General features: G+C 42.9%; 1 protein-coding gene and 1 long non-coding RNA gene across 4 annotated transcripts in view; one reads left to right on the top strand and one right to left on the bottom strand.

Moving 5' to 3' along the window:
* bmp4 (bone morphogenetic protein 4) overlaps window positions 1–20,379 on the bottom strand; it is a 296,450-nt gene that overhangs the window by 263,531 nt on the left and 12,540 nt on the right. The gene's annotated exons all lie outside the window — the stretch shown is intronic.
* Window positions 5,234–10,215, top strand: LOC138752368 (uncharacterized). Its single transcript, XR_011350564.1, has 2 exons — window positions 5,234–5,322; window positions 9,614–10,215. It is a non-coding gene; the product is annotated as an uncharacterized lncRNA (long non-coding RNA).

Raw genomic sequence — 20,379 nt, 5'->3', positions numbered from 1 at the left:
GAATGAGGCGAGGAATTGAAAAGGGTGGCCACAGGATGATCCTCGTTATTGCAGCAGAGCTGAGATGCTCAGCGAAGAGATCTCCCAGTCTGCGTCCAGTCTCTCAGATGTAAAAGAGATGGCAATGAGAGCACCTGATGCACTGGATGGCCCCTACAGATTCACATATGAAGTGTTGCTTCTCTTGGAAGGACAGCTTGGGGTCCCGAATAGTGGTGTGGGCACAAGGTAAAGGTTCCATTATTGTCACGTAATACTACATTTAGAATGTAATATATATGAAATTCTTTAACTTTCGTCTACCATAAGAAAGATAGAGTCCTCACTTTGTCCAGCACCCCTCAGGTGCCAAAGAGACGATTGGTGGGAAGGGAGGAGTGGATGAAGGAGTCTTGGAGGATGTGGTCCCTGCTGAAGACAATGCTCCCATTGTGGCCTTCTCGACACTGGAGATCACTTCGCTGAGTGCCTTTGCTCTCACTGCATTAATGGCCAAGTACTTCAATTATGCCCCCCACTCCAGTGCTGAAATGTCCATCCCCTTGAGCACAACCAAACCAAGGCGACTTTGGAGGAGCAACACCTAATATTCCATTTGGAAACTCTCCAACTGGACAGCACTACCATCGACTTCTCCGGTTTTTGCCAGACCACTCCTCGTTCTCCTGCATCCCTCAGTTTCCTTTCCTCCAGCTCTCCCCCTCCCTTTTCCTTTCCATTCACAGAGCTACCCACCCACACCTGCTTTCTCTTGTGTCCTCCCTCCCTCCGTCCTGCCTGTGGGCCTGTGTCTTCCCCCACTGTTTTATTCAGGCACCTGCATGCATTTTCCTCATATAGGGCTCAAGCCCAAAATGTTGGTTATGTATCTTCCTCTTTGCTATATAAAGTACACTGTTTGACCTGCTGAGTTTCTCCACCGTTGTGTTTCACTTAAAGGCCCATTACTATATTAGTAAAACAAGCCAGAGCTGCAACAAACATAGCATTACCCGAAATTATTCTTTCTTTGCCAAACAAAGTAAAAATTGGATTATTGGGGAGAAATTAACTGTACTTTATCATTGACCAAATAAGAACATCTCTACTTCATGTTGAAAGATAGGGATATTGTATGCCTGACAAATGACTGTGGTGGAGAGGAGACAGTCACTCACCTCTTTGCAGAATGGAGATTTGTGAAAAAGGATGCAAGGGTCCTTGTCATGGTTCATCCCCAGCGGCAGCATGACAGAGGTCTCTGATCTACAGGCTATTCCCAGGGCTGCACACAGAATCAGACATTCAGGACTGCTTGAATCCCATTAACTTGGTGAAAAACTTTGGTCTGCCCAAAGCCTGTTGGTCTTTCAGCGCATGGAGATGTTGGTGCGTGAACGCTGTTGATTGGCACTTTCCAGGCTATAGGAGTATGTGCTGAGCGATGCACTGAGACTTGGTGCATCCAACACAAGGGCACTGGGTGGGAGGAACACAGTCTAGATTCCTTCCATTACCAAGCATTGAGGGGCTGAAACCAAGGGGAAGTCCAGCAAACAGAGGGGGGAGAAAAGAAAAGATGCCACAGTGGTGGTAATTGTGTAAATAGGAATGAATGTGAATATGGATATGAAACTAAGGGTTAAATCTTTTTCCTTTTGTAAATATTTTTGGTTAAAAATAAAGTTTTCAGTTTATGTTGTCACCTGCTCCTAAGTCATAAACTATGGGTTCAAGTCCTACTCCAGTGATCAAGAAGTGTATGTATTGTCTTGGTATAGTTCATAAAACACACATCTGGATTTTCAGGTGTACCACGGAGTTGAGCATAAACTTCTTATCCAGAATTGATTTGCAAAAGGTAGACTTTGTCTCACAATCCTATTTGAGGAGATCACTGACATGGTAGATAGGGAAGTATTTATGATTATTATAGACCATATGACGAGTACAGCACATATACATGCCATTCAGCCCATAGTGTGCTGACTAGGATGTCAAAATAACCAAATCTCATCTGCCTGTTCATGTCCATACCATCCATTCCCAAGTCTATACATGTATCTATTGAAACAATTCTTCACCATCACCATAATTTCTACTTCTAATTCCCCCATCCCCCACCAGCCCCCAGTTGTGAATTCCAGACATCTAACACTCTCTGTGTAAAAAGTATTTGCCAATCATATCTCCTTTAAACATTTCCCATCTCACCTTAAGGTTATGACCCTTGTATTTGATATTTCCACCTTAGGGATTTTGAGCAACAAGTCCTCCGCTCCCTCTCATTATTTTATAAATTTCTATCGGGTCTTCCTCAGCCTCTGACGCTCCAGAGAAAACAATCAGAGTTTGTCCAAACTCTCCTTCTAGCTAATACTCTCTCATCCAGGCAACATCCTGGTGAACTTCTGTAATCACTCCAAATCCTCCCTGTAATTCAGTGACCAGAACATGACACAGTACTCCTACTGTGGCTTACTCAAAATTTTATACAGCTTTAATACTCAGCGCCCTGACTGATGAAGGCCACCATATCATATGCCTTCTTTACCATCCTATCTACCTGTATTACCACTTTCAGGGATCCATGAAATTGCACGCCAAGATTCTACTGTGCATCAATAAAACAAATGGTCCTGCCATTGGTGAATATAACAACCTTGAACTCAGTACTAGCAAAACCAAGGAGCTAATTGTGGACTTCAGGAGAACATGAATGAGTCCTCTTCAAGGAGTCAGCAGTGGAGAGGGGCAAATTCCTGGGTGTCAATATCTCTGAAGATCTGTCGTGGGGCCTCCACGTCGATGCCATCACGAAAAAGACTTCATGAGGAATTTAAGGACATTTGGTTTGTCACCAAAGACACTTGAAAATTTATACAGGTGTATCGTGGAGAACATTCTGGCTGGTTGTATCATTGTCTGATGTGGAGGTGCCAATGCACAGGACAGTTAATTCGGCCAGCGCCATCAGAGGCATCTACAAGAGGAAGTGTCTTAAGAAATCAGCTTCTATCCTCAAGGATCCCTATCACCCAGTTCACACTGCTACCATCATGAAGGAGAAACAGGAATCTGAAGACGAGCTTTCAGCGGCACAAGGACAAATTCTTCCCCTCTGCCGTCAGATTTCTGATTGGACATGAACCGCAGACACTACCTCACTCTCTCCTATTTTCTTGCATTTTTTATTATTTTTGAAATGTAATTTATAGCAAATATTCTGCACTGTGAAAGCTGCTGAAAAACAACAAATTTTGTGGCATGTTCATGATAATAAATTCTGATTTTTCTTCAATGCAAGGGATTTATTTAGTACCTCACCCATTTCTTGTTTCCAAACATAAATTCCATCCTTTGCTCTAAATGGTCCTACGTCTCCCTAACTACATTCTTGTAGTTCATGAATGGATAAAGTGACCGGATTTTCTTTAAGGACATTCCGTGGCCCTTTTTGGCCATTTTTAAAGTTCTTTCACGCTTTTTCTATATTCTTTTGAGACCCTCTCTGATTTCAGTGTTATAAACCTTATTCAGGCTTCCTTTTCCTTCTTGACTAAATGTATAACATCTTTTGCAATCCAAGGTTCACAAAACTTGCTGTCCCTTTGCTGGAACATGCTGGTCCTGAATTCTGAGTGGCTGGTCTTTAAACAATTCCCATTATCAGTCTTGCCCAATAACAGCCACTTCCAATCTACTCTTCCCAGCTGCTGGTTAATAAAATTGTAATTTGCCTTTCTCAATTTAGTATTTTACCCTTCAAGGTCCAGACTTCTTCTTACCCGTAATTATTTTAAAACTTAAGGAGATACATTCACTGTTCCCAAAATGCTGTCCCACTGAAACCCCCATCACCTGGCTAGACTCATTTCTTACTACAAAGCCTAGTATGGCCCCTTTCCTGGTTGAATAACCTACATGCTATTTCTGGATACATCTAACAAGTTTTACCCATCTCACCCCTTTTGCAATAAGGAAGTCCCAATCAATATTGGGAAAACTAAACATCCACCAGAACAACCTTGTGCCCTTACATCTTTCCATAATTTCTCTACATATTTTATCCTCTATCTCCTGCTCACTATTAGATGTCCACAGTATAATCCCACCATAGTGATAGAACCTTCCTTATTTCTGAGCTCCACCTCAATGGATGAGCCCACCAGAATGTCCTCTTTGAGTGCAACTCTGACAGTCTCCCTGAACAATAATGCAATTCCCCCACCTCTATTATATGATTCTTCATCACATCTGAATCTTCAAAACCATGGAACCTTGAGCTGCCAGTCCTGTACCTCTTTCAACCAAGTCTCTGTAATGGCCACATCACAGTTCCATTCATAAACCCAGGCTCGAAGATCATTTGCCTTACCCACAACACTCCTTGCATCAAAATAAACACTCTTCACCCCAACAATCCCACTGTATTAATTAACCAGGACCTGCTAGCTTCTAGTTAAACATCTGTGAAAGTGAAGTACAAGGTAACCTGTGTTGTTTTGGATGGGATCTGTTGAATTCAGGAAGGAATGACAAATTGGAACCTTCACAGATTGGTTCATTGTACTACTCCTTTTCCCCAAATCAATCAATGACTTGTATGAATGAATGAAAAGTTGTACGTCCAATTTTAGTATTGGCATTAGGTGACTAGGCAACATGGTAAAATGAAAAATTTTGAAAACTTCCTCATTCAAGCATTTAAAATTTTGGAGAAATTACTTTATGTAAAATTGCCCATTATATCTGAGAAAGACATGCTGAATATTTTATTAATGGGAGAATAATAAAATGAGGACTTCTATGACGAGAAGCGCAGAAGAATCTACTTCATCAAAGAAGGACAAGGGAGGTGCTGAAGCTGCGCAATGACCTGCAGCCACAATCATCTGTTCACATAGCTCAGTCATTATTTTGAGATAACAAACTTTTTCAATTTTTATATAGTAAAGTTATTTCAGGAAGCTGGAAGAAATCTGTCAGGCTGCAATATGCATTCATCAGGTGACTTCATAAAGAGCTGAAAAATTCTTCACTTTTGATTAAAAAAGAGAAGCCAACCTTCATCCAGGTGAGACAGAGCACATCATCCAATCCAATCTACTACATTCAGCGTACTTGCTATGGCCTTTTCAACATCAGTGAGACCAAACCCAGATTGAGTGGCTGCTTCGTCCAACCATTTTGATACCCAAACAATTCATACAGTGACATGTCTATCCTTGACCTCATCCATTGTCAGGGTGAGACCAAAAGTAAAGTTGAGGAGCAACACATCATATTCCTCCTGGACAGCCTTAAACCTAACAGCACGAACATCAATGATTCTAAGATTAGGTAACCCCTGTCCCCACCCAATTCCACAATTTCCCTACACTGACCTTTTTTCCCTACGCTGACCTCTCTCTCTATTTAAAACTCTTCCTCCCCCACCTCCTTGTAATGGTTTCTCCTTCTACCGGTCTCTTCACTGTCCCTCCACTTCCCACACCTGCTGTCATACTCTATCACTCCTGGTCCCTTCCCTCAAGCTTCTTTCCCCATTTATTTATGTGTTTTTACTTATTTTATCTCAGTCTTGATAACGGGTTCAGATCTAAAATTTTGATTGACCATTTCTACCTGCAGATGCTGACTGACCTGTTGAGTTCCTCCAGCAATTCTTTGTCTGATATAGAAACCCAGCAATTCAGTTTAATGAGTTGCTGCTCCAGCCGAGCTTCAGGTGTAATCAATATTACCTGTGAGCTTCTTCATAAACATCTTCAGTGCAAAGGTCTTCTACTCCTGAATAAGCAGATAATACTGGACAACAAAGATTTTGTTCCTGAAAAGACTGTACAAAAGGTTTTATTTGACGTAAAACTCCACAGAGTCAGCTGTGAGAGGGTGCTGCTGTGAGCTCTGAGAGTGACTTCGAAGGGTCGGCTCAGGCTTATATCCCGGAGGGTGATTGACACCTGACCAGGTGGGGCTTGGTCCATTCAGGTTGGCTGATTGACAGCTGGCCAAGTATTGTCTTGTCCCCATGCTCTTCTGCCGGTACAGAGGTTGCCCCCTGCAGTAGGCCAGTGGTGTACCACCACATTCACCCACTTCCTTAAAATTGACCCAGTAAAGGGGGAGGGGGGAAGTTGCAGTAAAATCCCCAACATATACACAATATTTACAGATTAAGATGGTCCAGAGGCCGTCAGAGTCTCTGCGACCGTCGCGGCACTTGCTCTTGGTCACTGGTTGGTGAGGGTTTGGGAGGGCTGGGGGCAGGGGCCGGAGCAGCTGGCATGGTGTGCAGCATAGAGAGGTGGCCAGGGAGACCGGGGTCGAGTCGTGTGCCTCGCATCAGATGTGGAGGGAGGTGGGTTTGTCCCCCATGGTTGTAGCAAGTCCTTGGTGCCCAAAGAGGTCTTGAGTGCCCCATAGCTGTTCGGAGTCAGGGGTGTGTGTCAGGCCGTTGGGGTCCTGGGCTGGAGGATGCGGTGTTGCAGTGGGTGCTCCTGCCAGTACCAGGTCCCTGGTTGAGAGGGTGTCCTCCCTGCCGCTGACGAACCTAACGTAGGCATAGTTGCGGTTCGCGTGTAGGAGGAATACCTGCTCGACCAGGGGTTGAGCCTTGTGCGCCTGCACGTGTCTACACAGGAGCATCGGTCCTGGGGACGTGAGCCATGCCGGGAGGGACGTATCCGTCGCTGATCTCCTGTCCATTGATTTTAATGTCCATCGTGGAGCGCCCAAGATCATGAGGAACATTCCTGGTCAGGGTGGTGGCTGCTAGGACCATCTCAGGGTCCGAGTCATCATTTCCCGATGGTGGAGGCGAAGTGTGGTCATCGCAGTCTACTGCAGACATCATGAGAGGTGAATGTCGACCGGTGGTGCTCTCCGTAGTCGTGGGATGCGGAGTGCGGCAGTTGGCTGCATCCAGAGGTGTGAGGTGCATCAGTAGGGAGGCCTGGTCAGCGCCCGTGTTGACCATGTTGTAATCGCTGGAAGCCTGGGGGGCCTCGGTGACAGCGGCATCCGCGTCGGTCTGGCCCAAGATGGCGGCGCTGCATGGGAGGGTGAGGCATGGCCGGCCTTCTTCTCCAGCTTCGCTCAGTGCATCAGGGGAAGTAACGTCACTCTGCTGGCTGTCAAGTCACGGCCGGCGGACGTGACATCATTCCGTAGACCAGAAGTGGCGTCGTTGTAGTCTTCAGCAGGAGGCGCTGGTGAGAACAAGGCTGGAAGTTGGGTCGCCGGGGCTGGGGAGGCCAGAAGTGTTTGCAGGGGCAATGGCACTGGGTGAGTAATGGTGGCGCCTGGCCATCACACATGGCAGCATCCCAGGGGGTAACGAGGTGATCGTAGAGGACCACTGAGCTGCCGGCGGACTTCGAAAGGCATACTTTTGCGTAGTGGCCTTTCTTGCCACATCGCGAACAGAACTGGTTTCTTGCCGGACAGTTTTGGCGTGCTCGTCGATCTGACCCACACCTGGACTATGGCCACAGTACTTACACGGGCGCGGGGGGCCTGGGGCATTGATGCGTTCATCTACCAGTGGTCCCTGAGTCACGGCTGCTGTCTGGGCTGCCCACACAGAGGCTTGGGGAAGTCGGGAGTCGAAGGCTTCAGCATGGAGGGCTGCAGATCCCAAGGAGCGGACTACCTCTAAAGTTCAAGCCAGGGAGTAGATACCATCTTCTAGTGATGGCGGGCGGCTCTCAAACACAGACCTCGAATGCAGGCGTCCCTGACCAATCTTTTGACTTCCTTTTCATTCACCCCAGGCTCTGCCAGGCATGGACAAGCGAGCTCACGCAGGGCTCCCAGGTAGGCTTCGGCTGTCTCACCTAGCTGCTGAGCCCAAATACTCAGGAGGTGTCTGGCGGAGGCCACGATAGTTGGGGGCTTGTACATGGCCTCCAGGGTAGCCATCACTTCCGGGTACAGTCTTTGAGGGCCTGGAAGGCATGGGGACCCAACTTTGAGTGGAGCACCTCGAGTTTCTTCTGATCCGAGTTCACCACGTTGGAGTGTGCCTGGATGACTGCCTCAACTGCGTGCCTCCAGATTTCGAAGCGTACTTGGGCTTCTGGGTGGTGAGGGTTGATCTCCAGGCTCCCGACGGTTAGGAGCTTTTCCATAGCAGGTCTAATTTTTAACTGAATAAATTGTGCTGCAGAGGTAAGCAGACACAAAACTCAAGGAAGACTGTACAACCGGCTTTATTCGACATAAAACTCCACAGAGCCAGCTGTGAGAGGGTGCTGCTGTGAGCTCTGAGAGTGACTTCGAAGGGCCGGCTCAGGTTTGTATCCCAGAGGGTGATTGACACCCGACCAGGTGGGGCTTGGTCCATTCAATTCGGCTGATTGACAGCCGGCCAGGTGTTGTCCCCATGATCTTCTGCAGATACAGAGGTTTCCCCCTGCAGTAGGCCAGTGGTGTACCACCACACATGGTGAAAGATTTCACCAGGACATTGTGACCATGCTGGCTGACTATTGTTGGACACTGACAAGAGAGGCATCAGATCAATGGCAAAACATTTTTAGTTCATGTTGGAGGAATGTCCTGTTGCTCCATCATTTTGTCAGCATCGATATGCAATTCAGTATGCTAAGATCAATAAAAGTTAACTTATTGTTATCTATGCGATACAGCAACTCTGAAATTATCTGTGTTTAGCTTGAAGTTGTCTGTCATAATTCCCATCCTTTAGAAAAAAATTGTTGTCCAGTGTAATCTGTAACAACATTCAAATTATCTTTCAAATACACAAAAGATATGATGAAAATTGTTATAATACATTTGTCCTTTAAAATCCAATGCAAGCATTTCACCTCCTTTAATTTTGTTTAATTATAATGATACAGCATTGTAAAAGGCCCTTTCCGGCTCATGAAGCCTCTGCCGTTAAATTACACCCAATTAACCGACCAACCCTGTACATTTTAGAGGGTAGAAGAAACCAGGGCACCGGGATAAAATCCATGTAGGTCAAGGGGAGAATATACAGACTCCTTACACACAGCGCTGGATTCAAACCTGGGTCACTACAGTAACTGTGCCTCCTTCTCCTCCACACTCATAGTCACGATTTGACAAAATCTGTCAGCATCAATAACGTAGGACAGTATCTGTATGAATTTAACCTTACAGTTACTGTGCAAACATACTCTGTTTATTCACTCAATGTATAAAATGACCAGAAGCCAATATTAAACACCCATTCTTTGGATATCTTTCCTTCCTCTATTCAAACTCTTCACTTGGGTAGAAAGCTGAGGTCCAGTCTTGCCTGAGGTTCCTCAAATTTTGCAAAAGGATGTAGGGATTGTCAATGGACTACTTGAGGAAAGGTGCTGCAGGCTCAGTTCTTGGAATCTGTTTCTGATTAGTCCAATATCCCTCCTACATTCCAGAGATGTTCAGTGGAAAGCAGGAAGGCAGAGGACTGCTTAAGAGGTACATCTAATCTTTTCTTGTTTGTTACTGGTTGATCCTTTCAGGTTTCTGTTCACCATGACAGCCTTTTTTTTTTTTGCCTCTTTTCTCTGCTCCCTCATGGATTTTTGAATTGGGGAAACATATTGTTTCAACAAGATTTCAACTTGCCTCACAAGTATTTTGTTTTCCTCAGGTAGAAAAGCCTGTCATTGTGATTGAAAGCAAAGAGGGAACAGGAGCCAGGGGAAGCAACTGGTAGTAAAGGATACATGATGGTCCTGAAAAGAAGACCCTAATCCTTGCATATATTATTTTGGCAATCTTATCCAACAGGACATTCCTCCAGTATGCCACACTAAGACAAGAGGCTAGAGGTCAGGCATGTGCTACTATTCCAAGGGGAACCAACTTTCAGCCTCAACCATCCCACTGGGTCTTAGGCATGTGTTTCCAACGATCAGTGGTATTGGTAGTCTTTCACTTTTCAATGCAAACCTGGAATCTGTGAAACTTCCTTGTTCTGCCAAACCTGATCCATCAAGAAGGAAATGCAGACTTCCACCTGAACAACAGAATATCAGTCATCTGCTTGATGCAGACAAGAATATGGATCCTGCCTGATAATATCCATTATGTCCTGGTTCAACATCCGTGGAAAAAAGCTTAACAGCCACAATGTCCTTGTCTTCCATATCTAATGGGTTTGCATAGGGTGTAGAAGAAGAGACGGCTCATGGAATTGTTTTCCAGCATTTTTTTTGCTCTCCTTCAGAAGACAAAATAATTCAACCATCATTGTCTTCTGGATTTTCATTTTTAAACACCTTTGCTCCCTTAGCAAAGTAACAGCAGTATGCATCCCATTCATCCTTTCCCTCAACTACACACATATACTTTATTTTAACATTTCAATAAGTACTCAACTCTGTGTACGCGATATTAGGTGAGACCTTTTAAGATTCGCCCAGGAAAACATTTTTCACTTTAAATTATTTTCAGACTATTTAAAAAGAACTATATTTACAAGGAGAAAACAGTGGCACCTGGTGGGCAAGTTAAAATTTACATAGAAAAATTAACTTTCTAGAATCATATAGGAAATTCTGTACCTTTAGAAGACAAAATAATACAACCATCATTGCCTTCTGGGTTTTCTTCCTTTTCCCCTTTGTACCTATGCAAAATTTACACTCAGCAAAGCTACATTGATCACATGGTAATGGAGTCAAAATACCAGTAAGATAAAAAACATCCATAAAACTTACATTAATGGTTGAAACAATATAAAACTAACTGTAGAGCACAATAATATTAGTAATGAACAATATACATTAAGACTGATGACATAACCAAATCATTTTCCAAGGAAAATATTTAAAATAGCTCAGTAGCAATCTTCTCCCCCACTTACCCTTCGCAAGGTAACAGCAGTGTGAGAGACAGAAAGGGAGTGGCTTAGGAGGTACATGATAGATGCGCAATGCCGAACTCATTCCCATCGGAAACGTAATTAAAATGACAGTAAATACAAGTAAATAACTGAGATAAATTTCACAATATAGAATTGAAAATAGAAATTATTAAAACCCATACACATAGCCAGTACTGTGTATGGACTGACTTGGAACTTCTCTTGTGCCAGAGTATTCAGGTGAAACGCTGATGTTTAATCTATTGGTCCTCAGTCAGGAAGAAATAAAATATCCAACAGAGAAAAAAACAGCACAGGAACAGGCTCTTCGACCCATGTGACTGTGCTGAACACAATGTCCTGTTTGATCTTCTGCCTCTGTTTGATTAAATTTAAATTCCTAGGAGTGACTATTTCAGAGGACCTTCCCTGGAGCCAACACGTGAATGTCATCATGAAGAAAGCACATCAGCATTTCTGCTTCCTCAGGAGTTTGTGGGAGTTCAGTATGAAATCAGAAAGCTTGGCAAACTTTTACAGGCATGCAATTGAAAGTGGGTTGATCAGCTGCATCACCGTCTTGTATGGGGGTTACCAATATCTCTGAGCTGAAAGCCCAGCAAAATGTAGTGATTCATCCCAGTACATTGTGGGCAAAACTCTCCCCATCATTGAGAAAATCTACATGGAACACTGCCGCCAGAGAGCAGTAGCATCATCAAGGATCCACACCACCCAGCACATGCTCTGTTCTCATGGTTGCCATCAGAAAAGAGGTGTAGATGCCACAAGTCACCATATAACCATAACCATATAACCATTTACGGAGCGGAAACAGGCCATGTTGGCCTTTCGAGTCCGCACCGGTTCACTCATTTTGTGCGCCCTCTTCAGGCATTGGTGTCGGTAGATCTTCATTCCATAACGATGCCTTGTGCAAAATCACACACCACCAGGTTCAGAAACAGTTGCTTCCCACCCACCATCAGACTTATAAATGACAGACTCAGTCAGAGACTCATTTAAAGTCTTTTACTTTGCTCATTATCTATTATTGAATATTTATTTTCTATATTTGCAGTTTGTTTCTTTACATTTCTCTCTTTTGTCTATGTTCCTTCTTCTTGAATTTACAATACTGATAACTGCCTGACCTGCAGAAAAGAGAATCTCAGGGTTGAATGTGATAAATCTGAATTTCAACTTTTTCAGAATCAGAATCAGATTTTATTGTCATAAACATGCCATGAAATTTGTTCTTTTGCAACAGTGTCACTGTGCAAAGGGGAAGACGCAGTCCTTGTGCCACTGGGTGCTCATCCTCAGACTCCTTTGTCCCCTTCCTGATAGTAGCAGTGTGAAGAGGGCATGGCCTGGGTGGTTGGGGTCCTTGAGGCTGCTTTCTTAAGACACCGCCTCTTATAGATGTCCTCGATGGAGTGAAGGCTGGTGACTGTGATGTCCCAGGCTAAGTTAACAACCCTCTGGAGTCTTTTCCTGTCCTCTGCATTGGCACCTCCATACCAGACAGTGATGCAACCAGACAAAATGCTCTCCATGGTACACCTGTAGAAATTTTTGAGCATCTTTAGTGACATACCAAATCTCCTCAAACTCCTCATGAAGTTTAACTCCTGGCGAGCATTCGTTGTGACTCCATCGACGTTGAAGCCCCAGGACAGATCTTTAGAGATGTTGACACCCAGAAATTTGAAGTTGCTGACCCCTCGATGAGAACTGATTTGTGTTCTCCTGATTTCCTCCTGAAGTCCACAGTCAGCTCCTTGGTTTTACTAACATTGAATCCAAGGTTGTTGCACTTTGATAGATACATAAATATGAAGGGGATGGAGTGATCTATCTAGAAACCTCTTAAGTGTTGCTATTGTATGTTCATCCATCACTTGTCCTGGCAACTCATTCTACGTACCTATTGCCCCCTGAGGACTCGACTCAAGGTTTATGGGCCCCTTCCCTGTGAAGTTTTTGTTTCTTCTGTACTTCTATACTACTGACCACTTTTTAAAAAAAATTATGTTATGTGAGGTGAAAAGAAAACAAGGCTTTTACCTGAATGTGTTGTGTACTGTGTACCCCCTCCCCCCCCCACCCCACATTGTGCATTCCTGCTCCCAGAAGTTCTCTATATACTTTTTTTTATTTGGAATAGCCATGTGGAAAGTATGGCATTTTCTCCCTTAATTTACTAATAATTCTCTTATCAGTGATTTGTCTTTCAACTATTATATTTACAGCACAGAAGGAGCCCACTTTAGTAATGATGTTAAAAATTCTAACTGTTTTATTTCAGCAATGACAGTGTGAATAGAAATAGAATGAGGTGGAGGATTAAATAGAATGAGGTGAAGGGGTGGAGTAAGGGGCAGGGTTTTAAGTTTCTGGATAACTGGGACCTTTTTTGGGGGAGATGTGACCTGTACAGTAAGGACGGGTTACACTTAAATCCCAGGGGGACCAGAATCCTGGCAGAGGTATTTGCTAGGGCTACTCAGGATCCTTTAAACTAGAATGGTTGGGGGGAGGGAACAAAATAGTACAGAGCAGTAAGGAGAAGGTTAGAATGCAAACAATGAAAGTTTGTAGTAAGTATTTGAATATGGATGGGCAGGTGATAGAGAAGGGAAATGCTCTGGAAGAAGATGAAGGGCAATTGGCAGGAAAAGTAAATAATGTTGTTCTTAAAGATGAGGGAAAACAGGGATTAAAAAATGGGAAATCCCTGAAATTCATATATTTTAATGCCAGGAGTATTGTAAAAAAGGTGGATGAGCTGAAGGTGTGGATTGATACTTGGAAGTATGATGTGGTAGCGATTAGTGAGACATGGTTGTAGGAGGGATGTGATTGGCAACTGAATATCCCTGGGTTTCGTTGTTTTAGGTGTGATAGAGTCGGAGGGGCAAGAGGAGGTGGGGTTGCATTGCTTGTCAGGGAAAATATTACAGCGGTGCCTAGGAAGGATAGATTAGAGGGCACATCCATGGAGGCTATTTGGGTGGAACTGAGGAGTAGGAAAGGAGAGGTTACACTTGTAGGGGTGTATTATAGACCACCCGGAGGGGACCGAGACCTAGAGGAGCAAATCTGTAGGGAGATAGTAGATATTTGTGATAAGCACAGGGTTGTAATTATGGGAAATTTTAATTTTCCACATATAGATTGTGAAACACATTCTGTGAAAGGGCTGGATGGGTTAGAGTTTGTGAAATGTGTGCAAGATAGTTTTTTACAACAATATGTAGAGGTGCCGACCAGAGAAGGAGCAGTGTTAGATCTACTGTTGGCAAATGGGATGGGTCAAGTGACGGAGGTTAGTGTTGGCGAGCACTTCAGGCCCAGTGATCATAATGCCATCAGCTTCAATGTCATTATGGAAAGAGAGAAGTCAGGGCCAAGGGTTGAGGTTTTTGATTGGGGAAAAGCTAAATTTGAGGAGATGCGAAAGGACTTGCAGCGTGTGCATTGGGACAATTTGTTTTATGGGCGGGATGTAGTAGAGAGATGGAAGTCTTTTAAAGATCAGATTTTGAGAGTGCAAAAGCTTTATGTTCCTGTTAGGTTAAAAGGAGGGGCAAAAGGTTTGAGAGAGCCGTGGTTTTCAAGGAATATTGGAAACTTGGTTCGAAGAAAAAGGGAGGCGTACATTAGATATAAGAAGCATGGAGTTAAGGAGATGTTTGAAAGATACATTGAATGTAAGAGGAATCTTAAGAGAGGAATTAGGAAAGCTAAAAGAAGGTACGAGAAAACTATGGCAAGCAGGGTGAAAACTAATCCAAAAGAGTTCTACAAATATGTTAATGGTAAGAGGAAAGCTAGAGACAAAATTGGTCCCTTAGAAAATCAGAGTGGAAAACTGTGTGTGGAACCTAGAGAAATGGGGGAGATATTGAACAGTTTCTTTTCTTCGGTATTCACTAAAGAGAAGGATATTGGGAGATGTGGGATAAAAAAAGCAAATTGGGTAAATATGGGGAATATAGAGATTACAAAAGGTGTAGTTTTAAGGCTTTTGAAGAATATAAAGGTGGATAAGTCTCCGGGACCAGACGGGATCTTCCCCAGGACATTGAGAGAAGTGAAGGAGGAAATAGCAGATGCTCTGGCGGTAATTTTTCAAATGTCATTAGATATGGGGATAGTGCCGGAGGATTGGCGCATTGCGCATGTGGTTCCGTTATTTAAAAAGGGTTCAAGGAGGAAGCCTGGCAACTATCGGCCTGTAAGTTTGACGTCTGTGGTAGGTAAATTAATGGAGAAAATTCTTAGAGATAGTACTTATAAACATCTGGATAGACAGGGTCTGATCAGGAGCACTCAACATGGATTTGTGGGAGGAAGGTCATGTTTGACCAATCTGATTGAATTTTTTGAAGAGGTGACTAGGAATGTGGATGAGGGTAGCACAGTGGATGTTGTCTATATGGACTTCAGTAAGGCCTTCGATAAGGTACCACATGGAAGGTTAGTTAGGAAGGTGCAGTCTTTAGGTATAAATTTTGAGATAGTCAAATGGATTGAACATTGGCTGAAAGGGAGAGGCCAGAGAGTGGTAGTGGATAATTGTCTGTCAGGTTGGAGGCCGGTGACCAGTGGTGTGCCTCAAGGATCTGTATTGGGCCCATTGTTGTTCGTTATATACATTAATGATCTAGATGATGGGGTGGTGAATTGGATTAGTAAATATGCAGACGATACTAAGATAGGTGGAATAGTGGATAATGAAGAAGGTTTTCAAGGATTGCAGAGGGATTTGGGCTGCTTAGAAAAGTGGGCTGAAAAATGGCAGATGGAATTTAATGCTGATAAGTGTGAGGTGCTTCATTTTGGTAAGAAGAATCAGAATAGGACATATGTGGTAAATGGGAGAGCATTGAGGAATACAGAAGAGCAGAAAGATTTAGGAGTGACGGTACATCGTTCCCTGAAGGTAGAAACTCACGTGAATAGGGTGGTGAAGAAGGCTTTTAGTATGCTGGCCTTTATCAATCATTGCATGGAATATAGGAGTTGGGAGGTGATGTTGAGATTGTATAAGACGTTGGTGCGGCCTAATTTGGAGTTCTGTGTGCAGTTCTGGTCGCCTAATTATAGGAAGGATATAAACAGAGTGGAGAGAGTGCAGAGAATGTTTACCAGAATGTTGCCTGGGTTTAAGCATCTGGAGTATGGGGAGAGATTGGACAGATTGGGTCTTTATTCTTTGGAGCGTAGAAGGTTGAGAGGGGATTTGATAGAAGTATTTAAGATTATGAAAGGGATAGACAGAATGGATGTGGATAGACTATTTCCGTTAAGAGGAGGAAAGTTTAAAACAAGAGGACATGAGTTAAGAATTAAGGGACAGAGGTTTAGAGGTAACATGAGGGGGAACTTCTTTACTCAGAGAGTGGTAGCTGTGTGGAATGATCTTCCGGGAGAAATAGTGGCGGCGGAGTCAATTGTATTATTTAAGAAAAGGTTGGACAGGTATATGGATGAGAAGAAGATGGAGGGTTATGGGCATTGTGCAGGGAGGTGGGATTAGAAAGGGGTGTTTGGTTCGGTGCGGACTAGAAGGGCCTAATGGCCTGTTTCCGTGCTGTAATTGTTATGTTATGTTATGTTAATAGTAAATTATTCAACCTAAAATTCATCAAGTAAGTCAACAAAGCCTATTATTCTACCTTAATATACAATATATTTTCTAATATTTAACCTGCTGCAATTTAGGGTGATGTTGCTTCAACTAAAAATAAACTTTCAACCAACTATACAGGTCTGTGGCAAATTTCATTTCATCCTTAAGTTAAAATTTCCTGTTGTTTTGTTATGTCTGGCTTGAACAAAGTGACAGAATTGATTATTTTGGAATGAAAAGAGAAGTTTAAAATACATTGGCTCCCAACTTAATTAAACACAAATGTGAAGAGAAAACCACCCTAACAGCATGTGTATGAATAAAAAGATTTTATTTAAAACATTTTGTGATGAGAGTTTTTATATGTGTATGTGAATGTTCAATTTTTTTTCAATAAAATGCAGTAAAAACTTTTCAGTAAAAGTCTCTGGTTAAAATCTAAGACCTGTTTTATTTTTTAATGTGTATATTCTTAAAAGTTAATTTAAATTTTAAATTTAAATTGAATTTAAGTTTTAAAATGTAGACATACAGCATGGTGACAGGCCATTTCAGCCCACAAGCCTGTTCTGCCCAATTGAGCTACAACCCCCAGTACGGGCTTCTTTTTGAATGGTGGGAGCAAACTGGAGCACCCAGAGGAAACCCATGTGAATGTAGGAAGAACGTACAAACTTTTACAGCAAGGGATTTGAACTCTGGTCCCAATTGCTGGTGCTAAAGCAGCATTGAGCTAACCACTACACCACTGTGCCACCCCAATTTATAATTTGAAATTGAAATAAAATAATCTTAAATTAACAAAAAACTCAAGAAAACCTAGTACACATCGACTTCAAGTAAATTTAGAAAAGTAGAATGAATCTATAGTTTTTGAGCACATGTTCAATAATGATAATTGTAAGGTTTGGAGATAAATTTTACTCCGGTAAATACAGTGCTCTGAGTTGAAGTAGTTATTCATTTCTATTTTTCTGGAGAAACTCAGCAAGTCACAGTGTCATTTATATTTCAAAGTTAAAGGTGCATAACTGACATTTTGGACTTGAGCCCTTCATCAAGTTGGCGTGGCAATTAGCACAAAGTCTTCACAGTGGCAGTGATCAGGATCGGAGTTCGAATCCCATGCTGTCTGTAAGGAGTTTGTAGATTCTCCCCGTGGTCTGCGCGGGTTTTCCCTGAGGACTCCAGTTTCCTCCCACTGTTTGAAATATACCTGGGGTGTAGGTTAATCGGGTGCAATTTTGGTGGTATGGGCTCAAGGGCCGAAAAGGCCTGTTACCGTGCTATATTTCTAAAATTTTTTAAAAATAATTTTAAGAATACTTCTGCCAAATATCCCCTCAGATTTTCTTTCAAGAGGAAAGGGGAAAGGGAGCCAATTTTCTTATCAAGCAAATAACCTCGCAACTATGATATCCTCATGCATAGTTTTCTTCTTTGGCTTGGCTTCGCGGACGAAGATTTATGGAGGGGGTAAAAGCCCACGTCAGCTGCAGGGTCGTTTGTGGCTGACAAGTCCGATGCGGGACAGGCAGACACGGTTGCAGCGGCTGCAGGGGAAAATTGGTTGGTTGGGGTTGGGTGTTGGGTTTTTCCTCCTTTGCCTTTTGTCAGTGAGGTGGGCTCTGCGGTCTTCTTCAAAGGAGGTTGCTGCCCGCCAAACTGTGAGGCGCCAAGATGCACGGTTTTAATATCCTTTTTAATTCCTCCATACCCCTTTCAAGAGAGATAGATGTAGTCAGCAAACAAGAGGTTATATCTGGTGAGAAGATTGGCTTCTTTTTCTCTTGAAAGAAAATCTGAAGAAGTCTGACAGAAGTCTTTAAAATTATTTTTTAAGATTTTAGATATACAGCATGATAACAGGCCATTTTGGCCTATGAGCCCTGTCTTTAGCCAGGTCTATCTCATGAAAACCCTGCCCAATCACCACCAGCATGTAACCTGCTGTACCAGAGGTCCCAGAACACTTGATCACTGCTACACCAAGATAAGGAAGGCCATCATTCTTTCCCGAGACCACACTTTGGCAAGTCTCCTTCTGCCTGCACACAGATAGAACCTTAAAAGAGAATCTCCAGAGATCAGTACAGCGAGAAGGTGCTTGCAGGAGGCTGAAGAATGTTTACAGGACTGCCTCAAGTCAGTGAATTGGCTGATGTTCAAAATATCATCAGAAGAGTTGAATGATTACACCAGAGTTGTTACAGAGTTTAATCGGAATAGCTGTTGGTGAGTGTACCCCTAAACGTTTCCCTAACTAGAAACCCTGGATGAACAATGAAATCTGAAATCTCCTGAGAGCCAGATCACAAGCATTTAAGCCCAGAGATCCAGATCACTGCACAAGGAGCAAGTACAACTCCTTGTGGAGATTCCGGATGAAAATGGAAACAATAAAGGTTATCAGACAGGTGTGGCAGGGCCTAAATGACATAATCTGCTGCAAAGCCAAATCCTGTGCAGTAGGAGAAAGCAAAGCTTCACTCCTAGATGCTCAATGGCTTCTACACCTGATTTGACCACCAGAACAAGGAAGAGCCACTGCATACCCTCATATCCCCTGATGATCCTCTACTACTAGTATCCAAGGATGACACGCGGGCTGCCTTCAGGAAAGTGAATCCAAGGTCAGGACAGAGTACCCGGCTGAATAATTAAAACCTGTGCTGACCCACTTGCCAACATCTCCACATCAACATCATCTCACTTCAGCAGGCGTAGGACCCACCTGTTTCAAACAGGCCTCAATCATACCAAGCTGTAGTGGAGGGTGGTCGACCCTGGTCCTCTGAGGTCCACATCAACTCCTTTCTCTTGTTAAGACTCAGGTGGTTATTCTTGCACCATTTCATAAGATTTTTTTAAATTTTCTCTGTAGTGCGACTCATTGGTGTTGCTGAGGAGACCAACTACCGTTGTGCCATCTGAAAACTTGTTGACTGTGGAGCTGGATCTAGCATTGCAGTCATGGATCAGATTGTGAACAGGTGCAGACTGAGCACCCACCCCTGTATAATTCAATGACTCCCTGATTTTATTATTCTTTAAAGTTATGGCAGAGAACATCTGTATTGCTATTTTGTTGATCGACTGAATAATGCAATCTGAATTTCTTCCCAGGGTGATTAGTATTTGGAAGTTTTACAGCTCTTGCATATGTCCATTTGTTTTTTTTTAAATCATTACTAAATAAAAATGTATTTGTGTGTGGTGGATCTGAAACAATGGAAGTCACTACTTTTTATTCAATGTGACAGATCTTTAACATCAATTTGATCTCCGCTTAGAGAGCAGCTGTTTTAGAGTTATGTTTATAAGTCCCTATTTTAGTTCCCTCTGAAGATATAACCCTATTGGAATAGAAACATGAGTTATCACAATTTATCGAGTTTGAGTGACTCATAAGGAATTTTATTATCATCAACTGAACTACACTAAACAACTCATAAATTCTATTTAAAAGTGTCAAGTTTTGCAGAAAATATGCAACTGACCTCTGTCAAGACATTGAATTGAAAGATTGCACAAGATTAATATGGTTGGATGAACTAAATAACATTATGTAACAAATCCAAAAGAAATCCAATCTTCTCAACATCAGTGTCAGTAAATGAATGGTACAATTATAGATTCTGTTACAGCATCGTGTAGAAACCAGTGTTTCCCAAATAATCTGATTAGTCAGTGTGATTGAACTGGTACATCAGGATACGTTACGAGAAATGTCTGCTACTATCTCCACCTCTCTTTGTTTGGCTGCATACAGCTCCCCAGCCTGCAGATCTTTGCAAGATTAAGGAAGCAGATTCCAGTACATCTAACAGGATCTGAGCAATCTGTCAACAACTGGAGCAGCTACTGGCAATAAAGGAATTGACCACACACACACTCTGAGCGCCAG

This window comes from Narcine bancroftii, chromosome 2, assembly GCF_036971445.1.
Source record: "Narcine bancroftii isolate sNarBan1 chromosome 2, sNarBan1.hap1, whole genome shotgun sequence".
NCBI classification, from domain to species: Eukaryota; Metazoa; Chordata; class Chondrichthyes; order Torpediniformes; family Narcinidae; genus Narcine; species Narcine bancroftii.
Note: the sequence above shows the minus strand (reverse complement) of the source record. Positions and strands in the feature narration are given on the sequence as shown.